Source organism: Gossypium arboreum, chromosome 4, assembly GCF_025698485.1.
Source record: "Gossypium arboreum isolate Shixiya-1 chromosome 4, ASM2569848v2, whole genome shotgun sequence".
Classification (NCBI taxonomy): domain Eukaryota; kingdom Viridiplantae; phylum Streptophyta; class Magnoliopsida; order Malvales; family Malvaceae; genus Gossypium; species Gossypium arboreum.
Genome location: NC_069073.1, coordinates 89,767,534 through 89,780,783, shown reverse-complemented (window position 1 = coordinate 89,780,783; position 13,250 = coordinate 89,767,534). Strand labels below are relative to the sequence as shown.

At 33.8% G+C, this 13,250-nt stretch overlaps 1 pseudogene; it reads right to left on the bottom strand.

Annotated features, from left to right (window-relative positions):
* Nucleotides 1-10,598: 10,598 nt before the first annotated feature.
* On the bottom strand, nt 10,599-11,721 carry LOC108472420 (ethylene-responsive transcription factor ERF024-like; annotated as a pseudogene).
* Between the last annotated feature and the right edge of the window lie 1,529 nt (nt 11,722-13,250).

Sequence of the window (13,250 nt, the reverse complement as noted above, 5' to 3'; positions counted from 1 at the left end):
AACTCATTAGAGCTAAAATTCCTAAAATATCCCTAAAACTCCTAGGCCCAATTTTGGGGTTTGACATGATGGAATGAACTTCTTCCATAATTGTTGATCTACACTCAAGAACCATCTAAACTTGGTATTTTTATCATCTAATCACTTCTCCCAATGGTTAAACCTTTGATGGAGACCAAGACCTAATACCAATTGTTAGGCCTAAAAATACCAAGAGGTGGGAGGAATTAGTATTTTGAAATTATTCTTAAACTTTTGTAAATAATAAAGAAAGTGAAGAAAAGCTTGGACAATTCAATTTATAGTGGTTCGACCCTAATTGTCTACCTCCACTACCTTAGTTTTTCATCACAAAGGATTCCCTATTCATTACTAGAATTAATACCTTTCAAGGAGAAGGTATAACCTTTATAATCCCTATCTTTTTCACCATGTTAAGATAGAACCTTTTCCTCTAACTTTTATAGTTAAACTAGAACCTGTCATAGTTTTTTTTTTTTCAACTAAAACCTTTTACAATCTACTTAAAGTTTTATACCTAAAAAACCTTATGTTTACTCTCTACACGAAAAAAAAAAGATGAACAAACTAACAATGAACCTCTAGTAGCTGTATGCTTGCAAATTGAAACTCTAAATACTAAGATTTGAAAGCGAGAAAAGATATTACAATAAGCTCTCAATAATATGCATAAGAGAAATAAAGAAAATAAAGATTTTAAGTTGATTATCTTGTGTTTGATGGTTGGATATGTCTCTCCTACTGTCTTGATGTGTCTTAAACTTGTATTTGTATTAATGAATAAGTTTGTGGACATTTATGGTCATTAGGGGATGAATTTTAGCCATTAGAACATTAAATTCGATCTTATTTGTAGTTATAGATATACTTGTATCAATACAAGTGGACTTGTGCTGATAAAAGTCTTCAAATTATGACTGTCAAAGACCGATATGTCGGTAAAAGTCCACTTGTATCAGTAGAAGTTTAAGGATTTGTATCAGTAGAAGTTTAAGGATTTTAAGGGTTTAGACTTGTACTAATACTTGTATCGATAGAAGGTGTAGGGGAATCTAGAAATTGCTTATTGACTTACTTGTATCGATAGAAGTCCGGAGGTATGCTTTAAGTGCTCTCAAACTTACTTATATTGATAGAAATTCTTCCAAGTACCGATATAACTTCCCAAACCAGTATAAAATGAGTTTAAAACACTTAAAAATATTTTTAATTGACTCAAAAACATTTAAATAAACTAAAACACATTTAAAACATGTTTTTGAGTATTTTTACAAGTCTTTGAAATGCTTTGAAAATGTTTAACAAAAGTTCCAATAATTATTTTCACCAAATGGCTTAGAAAATATAAATAGAATTTTATCTTAAATATTGTTATATTAAAAGTTTAGGATACTAAAGCTAACAATTCTGCATCGAAATTGGGAAAAGCTTATTCGTGATCATCTTGGATTGAGAAATCAACCCAACATTAGGATATTTGGAACACCCTTAACCCGTATCTGTTGTTAGAATAGGATTACGGAGCATTACAGACTTATTTTATAAACAATCATACATTTCACATACATTTTCCATTCCCAAATAAAGTCATTCACAATCAATCATACAGTCCTGAATACGAGACTACAAGGCCCAAATCATACATTAAAAGTGGTTCGGGACTAAACCAATAACTTTGGAACTTTTTGGAAAACATAGAAAATTTTTCAAAATACATGGGACACACGGCCAAAGACACGCCCGTGTGGACATTCGAAATGGGATCACATGGTCGTGTCCCAGTCTATGTCCAACCTCGTGTAACTCTCTGACTTGGGTCACACGGCCAACCACACACCCGTGTGACTAGCCCGTGTACCCTTCGAAATGGCCTCACACGCTTGTGTGCCAGGCCGTGCCAAAACTGTAGGGTATACTGACTTATGCCAGACGGCCAAGCAAGCCCATGTGCTGAGCCATGTGGAGCATACTGACTTGGTTTCTAATAAACATCAGTAGACAGACGGCCAAGTCACACGCCCATGTGCTGGGCCGTGTGGAGCATACTGACTTGGTTTCTAATAAACATCAGGGGATACACGACCGTGTCACCTGACTATGTGTCACACACGGCTGAGACACACACCCGTGTCTCTGCCCGTGTGGACAAAAATAGGCTATTTTCCAAGCCACCTTTCTCACCCAAATGTGCATCAACCTAAACATATCAAATGGCATATAACATAGCATCAATAGGCATTCAACCAATCTCAACCAAGCCTAATTCATGTCATTTCCATACCAACAACCATAATGCTCATAAGATCATATTTTGCCAATTTAAAACATACCAATTTCACATTCACAATTCACCTAAATGGTCAATTACCTATTTTAGACTTTGTGCCTAACTTAGCATATATGCTCATCTTAATTCCAACCATATGCTATACAAGATACCAATTTACAACATGGCATTCACAAATAAACTATACACAACATATCAAAGGCCATTTGCACATATATATATATATATATATACATCACCAAGTATACCAAAATAAGCCAAATCACATGGCTATACACATAACCAAAACATACATAATTTACAAGCCAAATCAATTGGCTAAATCCATTATAAACCATATTAACCACAACTCCTATACATGCCATATAACCAAATACATAAGTTCAAAAGTACCAAAATGACAGCTAGATAGTGTAATGAGATTTCCGACGACTCCCAAATCCTAGCAAGCTTCGAAAACACTATAAAACACGAAAAAGTAAATAGAGTAAGCTATAAAGCTTAGTAAGCTCGTATGCTTAATAAGTAAAACTTACCATTCAAATACAATTCAAGTATTTAAACATCACATAATGCAATTCAATTTAAATCCAAAACTTAACACATATTCAATCCAAATGTTAGACATGAATTCCATCCATTTCCTCGATTCAATGATTGTATAATTCAAGTACATATCTATACTAACTCGTATCACTTTCATACTCTTCCAATTCATCGATTTACCCGCTAAACCATTTGGAATAATATCGGATACTTGGGAATCTCGCACCCTAAGTGCCAATACCAGGCAGAAGCCTTCTCAATCTCATATCTCATTTAATGCTCACTCTCGAGCTATCAACGGGTCTGCTCACACAAGCTGACGGTTAAGACGTAGCTACACAGCGCTGCTCACACAAGCCGACGAGAATCCGCAACACATGCCGGAAAACTCAGCCACCGGTAGAACATATGGACCAGCATCCAAACACAATAACCTCTAATGGCATGTCATTTGTATCCTATCTATTCCTAAGGTTCAACCAGGATTTAGTATTGTCAAATCTTCGTCAAACATTTTCGTAAGATCGTATTCATAAACAATATAATTGTAAAGCATTTTAAAACACGATTACATTAATGCTTATTAATATACGAACTTACTTCGAATTTATACGGAGAGAATCGAGCTATCAATCAACTATCTTGTTTTTTTCCCAATCTAAATCCGAACTTTACTTTTCTTGATCTATACATAATCAAATTTAACTTATTTAATTATCATTCTATTCAATTTAACCTAAAAATCATATTATGGCAAAATTACACTTTTATCGCTTGAATTTTGAATTATTTACAATTTAGTCCCTAGCTCATAAAAATGCAAATTCATGTAATTGAGTCCACATCCATGCTAGCTGAATTTCCCTTTTATTCATAGTAGCCCATATTTTTCATTGTTTCAGATATTTACTACACAATTTATCACATTTCTCAATTTAATCCCTAATTGACAAATTTATCAAAAATCACTTAACAAATGTTGTTTATCTAACAACAACCATTCATTTTCTATCATCAAACATCAAGATACACACATATTCATCAATGGTAAAACTCTAAACCTTTAACAATTTTGCAAATTAGTCTCTGGGCTAGCTAGATTAAGTTACAACGACTCCAAAAACATAGAAATCATTAAAAACGGGACAAAAACACACTTACATGCACTAGATGAACTTGGTCGAATGTCTAACCCTAAAAATGGCTTCTTTCTCTTCAAAAATTCGATGGAGAAGATGAACTAAAAGATGGTACTTTTGTTTTCTTTATTTGTTTTTAGTTTAATTTGCTAATTACTAAACTAACCTTTTAATTAATCATCAAAAATCACTAAAATGATGTCCATCTTTGTCCACTAACTATATTAATGATCTAATTACCATTTAAGGACCTCCACTTTAAAGTTCCATAGCTATTAGACCCCTTTAGCTATTAGAATCCAACTTTTACACTTTATGCGATTTAGTCCTTTTTATCAAATTAAGCACTCAATCGATAAAATTTCTTAATGAAATTTTCACACAATCATACGATCATGCTGTAGACCTCAAAAAAAATAATAGAATAAATTTTTTGACCTTGAATTTGTGGTCCCAAAACCACTGTTCCAATTTGACTAAAAACAGGCATTTACAATATTAGATTCTGCAAACTTCTACTTTGATAGACACCTCATAGCCTTTTTCTTTAAGTTGACCCACACTAAGTAGATTTATTTTCAAGTTGGGAATAGAGAACATATCAGAGAATATCTGCATAGATGAAAACATTGTTTAGATTTTCACTTGTCCTTTTCCTTTGATAGCAACATGGGAATTATCACCAAACTTAACTCTTGAATGAAAAGTCTCATCCAACTCAAAAAAAGCATATTTATCTCCACACATATAGTTGCTACAACTAGTGTCCAAATACCATAAACTTGTACGGGGTTCTTTTGAGGGTTGACACAATATCAACAAAAAGACTTCTTCCTCCGTTTTCATTCACTTTTACAAAATTAGGATTTTCTAAGAATTCTACTCAAATTTGTATGACGGTCAAAATGATAATTCTATCCTTTTGACACCTAAAACACTCAATGTGGGATATGTCTACTGTAACACCCCAAACCCGTGACCGTCACCGGATTTGAACACGTGGTGTTACCGGGCTTACTTCCCTTATTTCTCTCTTTGTAATATCTGATTGCTGTTCCAGGCAGGCTAGCTAACTGCGTCACTGTCGCCTTAAAAATCATATCTCGAGTTTCAAAACTCGGAAACTGATTCCGTAAATTTTCCCTGAATTTAGACTCATATATCTATCCATGGATTTATTTCTAGAATTTTTGGTCGGGCCAATTGGTACAGTTTATTAGTTAAAGTCACCCATGTTACAGGAGTCGACTACACTGACCTTCGCGCGTTACAACTTGAATATCTCTCTGTACAGAGCTTTAATACTGGTTCCGTTTGTTTCTAATGAAACTAGACTCAAAATGGAATCTGAACATATAAGGTATGACTTCTAATTCTTTCTGGATAATTTATAGTAAATTTTTAAAGTCGTGACAGGGGACCCAGAAACCGTTCTGGCCCTGTCTCACGAGAACTTTAATATCTCTCAGTATACTGCTCATATGGTCGTTTCGTTTCGTCCATATTAAAATAGATTCATCAAGGTTAAATTTCATAATTTATTCACTATTTAATTCTACTTCTACTATTTTTAGTGATTTTTTTCAATCTCATCTCACTGCTACTGCTCTGCTAGCATTCTGCTGTAGACTATGCCAATTTCATGAATCTTTCCTTGGCCTTACTAATCATCCATCATACATGACACAAATTATGGCCACCTTATCAAAATAAAAGTTTCTAAGACTCGTGGCTATAGGTTCTAGCATCCCACTCGGCGACCACATAGGCCATTTTCACATGGCTTAAAGTTTACAACCCACAATTCAACAAAACATAATAGCCTATACATGCCAAATGTTCTCCTAGTTCAACTACGAAGACAATACCAAAAGGTTTCCAGCCGGTGTGATGACTTCAACGACGGTTCCGAGCACGCAACAATATGAGTCCAAGAGACCTAAAATGGGTGACAAGAAAACACCGGGTGAGTTTATAACTCAGTAAGTCATAAGCATTCATCAACCATCCATTAGTAAAATTTTCACAACATGAAACGAAGAACGAGGCTAGGTACTTCATCCATATCGAACTATACCATAATTCCTCGGACCTTTCGGTTCAATCTCATTCCAAGTCATACATCCACATTTCATATTCTATACAATAAGATAATTGAGGCATTTTTACACACCAACTCATTCACACCACAATCATACAATTGCAATCATCACATAGATTTAAAGCTTACCACGCTCAACCCCGAGCAAGAACGTATTGCCTATTCGTCATGAGCTCAAAGTACTTACCCGATCCGCTGTCCATACTCAACTCGATGGAGACACACCTCCATATAATTGTTCGATTGGAGATATATATATATATAAATGCGCACACAGTGCTTAATACTCGATTTCGCACACTTAGTGCCATGCGATTTAAGCCCGCACACACAGTGCCATACCCTTGAGCTCGCACACTTAGTGCCATATATTTCCAGCATGCACACTCAGTGCCATATTTTTCCAGCATGCACACTTAGTGCCATATATTTCCAGCATGCACACTTAGTGCCATATATTTCCAGCATGCACACTTAGTGCCAATCTCGTCATCGTACACTCGTATTGCCCAAGACACTTAGTGCCGAAAGCAACTTTCTACACATTTCACTATTTCTTTTACATTCAACAAATGTCATCATTCCATACACATACATTTTCATTTGTAAATATATATATCATCCCATTAAACACAATTGCATAAATTTTACAATCATTTAAGCAATATCAAATACGTGCTTAATGGCTTACCTTGTTTGGGGTAGAACGGTTTCAAATCGGCTACTCGTTTGCTTTCTCCTTTCCTTTGTCCAATTTAGTTCCCCTTTGCTCTTGAGCTAAATCAAACAATTTACCTCTCCATCAAACACAAACATACGGCATTCACATGCATTATTATGATTATTGCCGAATACTTAACACAACTAAGCTGAAAATTTACTCAATCTCATCTTAATTTATTGCTACTTATTTATCAAAATTTCCAATACAAGGTATTTAACACCTATGCCCATTTATACCCCATATGGCGAATGCTTCATTCATTACCCAATTAACCATTCAACAATTTTCAACCTCATTACCACCCTTTTTATGTCTAATTGTTTAAATACCCTCAAGCTCATTCACAAGTACTATTATACATCTCATTAAGCATTAATCATTTTGCAACATAAATTCTATAGCATGGCCGAATACTCATGCACACACACACATAACAACAAGAACTCAATGGCACAAAATTTCCTTTTTGTTAAACATTCGAACTCACTCATCTCCATGCTTTCATCACAACAACATCAAAACACTCACCAAGGGAGACAACATTCATGGCGAAATTTAACTCACCTAACAACCTAGTTTCGATTCAAGATTCAAGGAAAATTTTGAACCAATCCTCCGAATCATGCATGCATTTTCAAGAGTGGCATAAAACATACCTTCTTGTATCAAAACACCTTAGTCTAGTAAGCTCCCATGGCTGATTTTCTCAAGCTTTTTCCCCTTTCTTCTTAGTATATTCGCCAAGCAAGAAAAAGATGAGAGGATGGACACTTTTTTTTCTCTTTGTTTTCATCATATCCCTTTTTTTTCAATTTCATTTCTTTATTCTTTCAAGCATAATCCATTAACTAAACATGTTTGAAACATGTTTTCCCTTGCCCATCACTCTTGACATGGCCGGCCACTAACCTTAGGAATGGGCTATTTGACATGCAAGTCCATTTATTTTACTTCATCCCTTTATTAATTTCTTAAAATTAGCCACATATATTTAAATCCTTTCACATGAGTCCTTTTTCCTTCAATTCACAATCAAATTAACTAAATCAAAGAATTCAAAATTCACACATGCATTTTCACATATTCTAGACAATAAATATTACGTTCGAACATGTCGGTGACTCGGTTTAGCGGTCCCGAAACCACTTCCCGACTATGGTCAATTTTGGGATGTCACATCTACAGATTTTGGTCTCCTATTATACAAGTGTTGTCGATCACAACCATTCTGACCATCCTTTTTCTGGTTCCCCATTTAAGCTCTACTTGAGTTTCTTCCATTCCACTTGTTTCTTGTGCACTTAAATTTTTTTACAATTGTGACTACTTGCAAAGCTTGCTCCTTGGCATCCTGTTGGATAATTTTCTACTCATGAACTATTAAAGAATATTGCAACTCATCAAGAGAAAGAGTATTAAGATATTTCAATTTTTTAATAGAGCAAATAACGAAATTAAATTTTGGCAACATGGACCACAAAATTTTCTCAACAATGGTAATATTTGCAAGCCTCTCTCCATGAATCTGCATCTTGTTTGCAATTACCATACTAAGGGTGCGTTTACCTGCGGTTAGTGTAAAAATATCGGTGGCGGTGAGAATAGATACAGTAGCGATGCTATAGCATGAGACAAAAAGTAAGCTAAACGCACCGTACCGCACACAATCGCCCATCCAAACTAAGCCTAAGTGAGAAGTAATCTGACACCGAATCTCCTGGTTTCATGCGCAAGGTCTCAAATTCACCATGAAGCATTTGAAGTTATGGTCACTTTGCCCTTGCATTCCATTGGTACTTCTTCTTCATGAAATCCTAAATTTTCTTTGACATATCCTTACAAAGAATTGTTTCCAAGATTGAACGATCAATGGCTTGAAAAAGATAGTTTTTTGCCTTCAAATCTTTCTTTTTTTGTCCCTTAAGCTCTAGTTGTTGAGCATTGGTCAAAACAACACCAATTCTACTTTTCTCGGATTCCCCCATCAATAATTGGCCAAAATTCTTTAGACCTCAGAATTTCTATCAACATTATCTAATGATCACAATGACCATCAAAGTAAAGAATAACAAGCTGAACAAAACTCATGGAAGACATTACAACCCACAATTGAAAGACACTCACTTTAATAACTAAAGCTCTGATACCACTACTAGAAGTAGAAGAAAATAATAAATTGAAATGTGATTCAATTATTCCATTAAAAGAGTGGCTTTTGTAGGTAATTACATTAACTAACTCAGCTAAAATAAATGAACATGGGTAAACATGACTAACAAACTTCCAAGATAATGATAACTTATAAGATCACATGTTTAAAGACTTAGTCAAAACAGAATATAACATGGTGACAAATTAACAATAAAATATGTCTAACAATAAAATGATAGGTACAAAGTTTATATGATTCACACAATGTTTCTTTTTTCTTTTTTTTTTAAATGGTGTAAAGCACTTAACTTGATAAATCCTTTTATGGTAGAATAACTTAATAAGTTGTAGTGATTGAGAAGAACTAAGTTGCAATGACGAGAGACGAGAAATTGGATGAAGTGATGAAAGTGGAAGGAGTTTTAATGGATAAAAAAATAAAGAGAAAAAAACTAAGAGAAAGTTTTAATATAAAAGAAAGGAAACTTTAGTCTTACCGTAGAATAAAAATTGAGAAAGATGGTCTTCGAAATTTTTGTTCTAACATTGATAACTTGTATGCCAACGAATATTTGTTTCTTGAAACTTTTTTATCACTTAAGTAACAATCTGGAATAAGGGAAAATAATAAGTATAAAAGAATTCATGAATTAAAAACTGACTTCCAAGATTTTAAAAGGAAAAATGAAGAAAATACATTGAATTTGTAAAAAGAAATGCAAGTGAAATTTTGAAAGAAAAAAGCATTAGTAAAAAATAAAGAAAAATAAAAAGTAATATATTTCTCTAAGTAAAAAGAAAATTGCATACCTTTCAAAAGAAATAAGATCTTTCTTGTAATGTAGGTTTCACGTTAAAATAAATGTAATCCTTTAGATTAGATATATATTATATTATATTTATTAGTATACATTAAAATTAAAATTATTATTTATTATTATCATAACTTAATATTTAAAATTATTATTATCTTTTAAAACTTTCAAGATTGCTTTAAATTTCTTTTAAACGTAAAGGTGCTTTTTGAAACATAAATTATCTTTAAAAATTAAATATAAAAACATAGTGTAATTTAATTGTATATATATTTGTTATATTATACATGATATATGATACAAAAAGAAAGAATCTTAAGTTAATTAAATGGTTTGAGAGGGATAATTGAAGTCCATAAATCAACGTTTTAATTATTCTTATTGACTAAACCTCCCAACTTGCATTGCTTTTCTCTGCACCAAACAATATTGGAAATTTGTAGTCTGTGATTTGTTATCTTCTTTGGTTTAATTTAATTAAAGTTTAAGCAACATCTGCAATTCCGGATTACTCTTTTTCATCAAAAAAACCTTCATATTTTGCTTATCTTAAAACCATCATGACTGTTTCCCGTTGCCGTATTGAAGCATATACCTGTCGGATGGATCCTCTGCAGTGCAAAAAAAAAACTCAATCATGACGACTAAAACTGATAATCTACAGTTGGAAGATCATCAGAATATATGTTGCTTTGTGCTGTAAACTGCACGTTGTTCCGATCAAGCCACAGACAAAACCTGCAAAAAAGGCTTTTACAACAAACCCAGCAGATGAATTCAATTGGGTCAATTTTTATCTTTCAGCTTCGGACGATTATAAACAAGCAGCCTCAAAAACATTTTTATTTGCTAAAGCAAGCTTCAACTCGGACACACAGTGTACGGACACTTAGAAGATTTACAGTAATCGAGGCGAGACAAACAGCGGCCCCTCATAAAAACAGAAAATCCTGTACAAAACAATCAAAAACACCCGTCCCAGGTTTGTGGTAGCAACCTCATGCTTGGCGCTGTTATATACTAAACAGTGTCCACTGGTCTTTGCTTTTTTCATTTTTCATTGTAAGGGAGAGCTTTCATAGTTATTTTAAGACTATTAGTATAGATATTTATATCATTACTATATTAAGGGAATTTCCAAAGGTTCTCATAATCTCCGGTGTTATAAGCGGGAACATGATCAGCAGCAATGTCAATGTCCCAGCGAGGAGGACTGAGAAGCATCCCTTCAGCCATATTGGCAAGAACATTAGGCATATCAAAGATCATATCCTCATCCACAAACTCATAAGCCGTCGTGGGTTTCTCGGGCACTACCCGACTGATATTATTACCCTGACTTTCATTATCCTCATTCCCAAATAAAGCATCGTTTGCAGCCCCTAAAGCAGCCGCAGCAGAGGTAGCAGCCGCCTGGATATCCCTAGGGGAGCTGGAGGCCGGCACAGGCAAAGAGGCAGCGGAGTTGGGAAAGTTAAGCTCAGCATCTTGGCCTTTTAGCGCAAGTGCCGCAACATCATAAGCAATAGCTGCCATTTCAGGAGTGGGAAATGTACCCAGCCAGATTCTGTTGGGCTTTTTCGGTTCTCTAATTTCAGACACCCATTTCCCACTGGTCCGACGCCTTACTCCCCTATATAACCGGTGACGCTCCGAAGCACCACCAGCCGAAGAGGAAGCACCGCCACCACCGCTGCTAGCGTTGGAACTCTTTCCGGGTTTCGAGTAATGCATGGTGAGATGATAGTTGCAAAGACAAATGGCGGGAAGGTTCTCCTGGGTTTGAAACCGGAGATGAGAGAATCCATTTATGGGGGATGGAAATTGATGCTGCAGAGATTTGACAAAGCTCGAAAAGGCTGCAAAAGTGCAAACCAGTTGTTGATGAACTGCAGTCTGCTGATAGTTGGGGTGTAAACCAGATATATGTTGGACATGTGGGTTGGACTGCGTTTTTGGCTGCTCTAAAACAAAATAGAAGTGTATTTATTTGCCTATATCTCAACAGTCATTCTTTTGGGGATTACTTCAACACCAACTTTTGTTCCCCCAATAATCATACTAAAGTTCGAAACTACAATTATTATATTTGAGAAAACATGTTCCTTCAAGAATCTAACCCCCCAAAAAAAAAACTTGTGTCGCGTGCGTTTCGTTTTTTCTTCTCTACAATACTCACCTCCATATCCCAACCATTAAAACTTTAAAAGTTTTCTAGGTAAATTATGGCCAAATTTAATTAATTATTTAGTTTAATATTTGTGATCATTTGTTTCAATGTTAATTGTTAATTTAATTCTTAATTGTTGCTAAAATGAATAATACTTACCTCTCTCATATTTATAATAATAAAGCGGTTAAAAGATTAAATTAACTTAAATTTAATATTTTTAATGAATTTTACACATATTTATTAATGCATAATAAATACCATAATTAAAATATTATAGAGAACCTTGTATTATGATTTAAATTGCATTTTATCTCTTCTAACAAAAAAAAGGAGTAAATTAATCTTTGTACATTGAATTCAAGAGTAAATTAGCCTTTCTATTAAAAATTCTATCAAGTTTTATTATTAAAAACTAGTGTCTATACATCAACAGGAGGTATGCATGGCACACTACGTAGCATTGTCTGATTATTCAATCAGTCAGACCAGTTTTTAATGGTAGAAATGGATACAATTTTTAATAAAAAGATCAATTTGCTCTTTGATTTAATATATATAAACTTACCATTTTTTAAATAAAATGACAAAATACAATCTAACTCCTAACACATAAACTTTTATAATTTTTTACCTAAAACTTCTTGTCAAATTTTTCTATAAAAATTACTTTATCACTTAATTTTATTATTATTTTGAATTTATCAACAATACTTAAAAATTAGCTTCAGTAGCTTATCAAGTGCCATGATGAGTCAGCATTTTTAAAATATAATATTCAACAAATGTTAAGTAATAAAAATGTTTATACGGGAGAACCTTTGTTTTTAAAGGGCCATTACACCAAAAAAAAAAACGATTTTCTAAATATTTTTACGGAAAAGGACCAACTTTTTTATTATTTACTGGAAATGACTAAATCCTCTAAAAACGCTTCTACGTAAGCGCGATCTCAGGTAATATGTTAGCAAAACGCGTTCTTGGGGGAGCATTTTGCCTCTTTTTAAGGTTAGGATTTTTTGCTTGGTTAGGGTTAGGGTTAGGGTTAGGGTTAGGGTTAGGGTTAGAGTTAGGATTTTAAGGATTTAAGGTTTTAGGGTTAATTAATTAAATTATGTTTTAGTTTTTTAAAAATATTTTTGTGTTTATGGTTTTGGAAAAAATATATTAGTAATATAAAAACTTTTTTTTCTACAGTAGTATCTGAAAAAATAATTTTGAGAAGACGTTTCTGAACAAATAGTGTTCAAAACACTTCAAGCAGGATGGACTGTCAACAAAATTACAGGAAAAAGC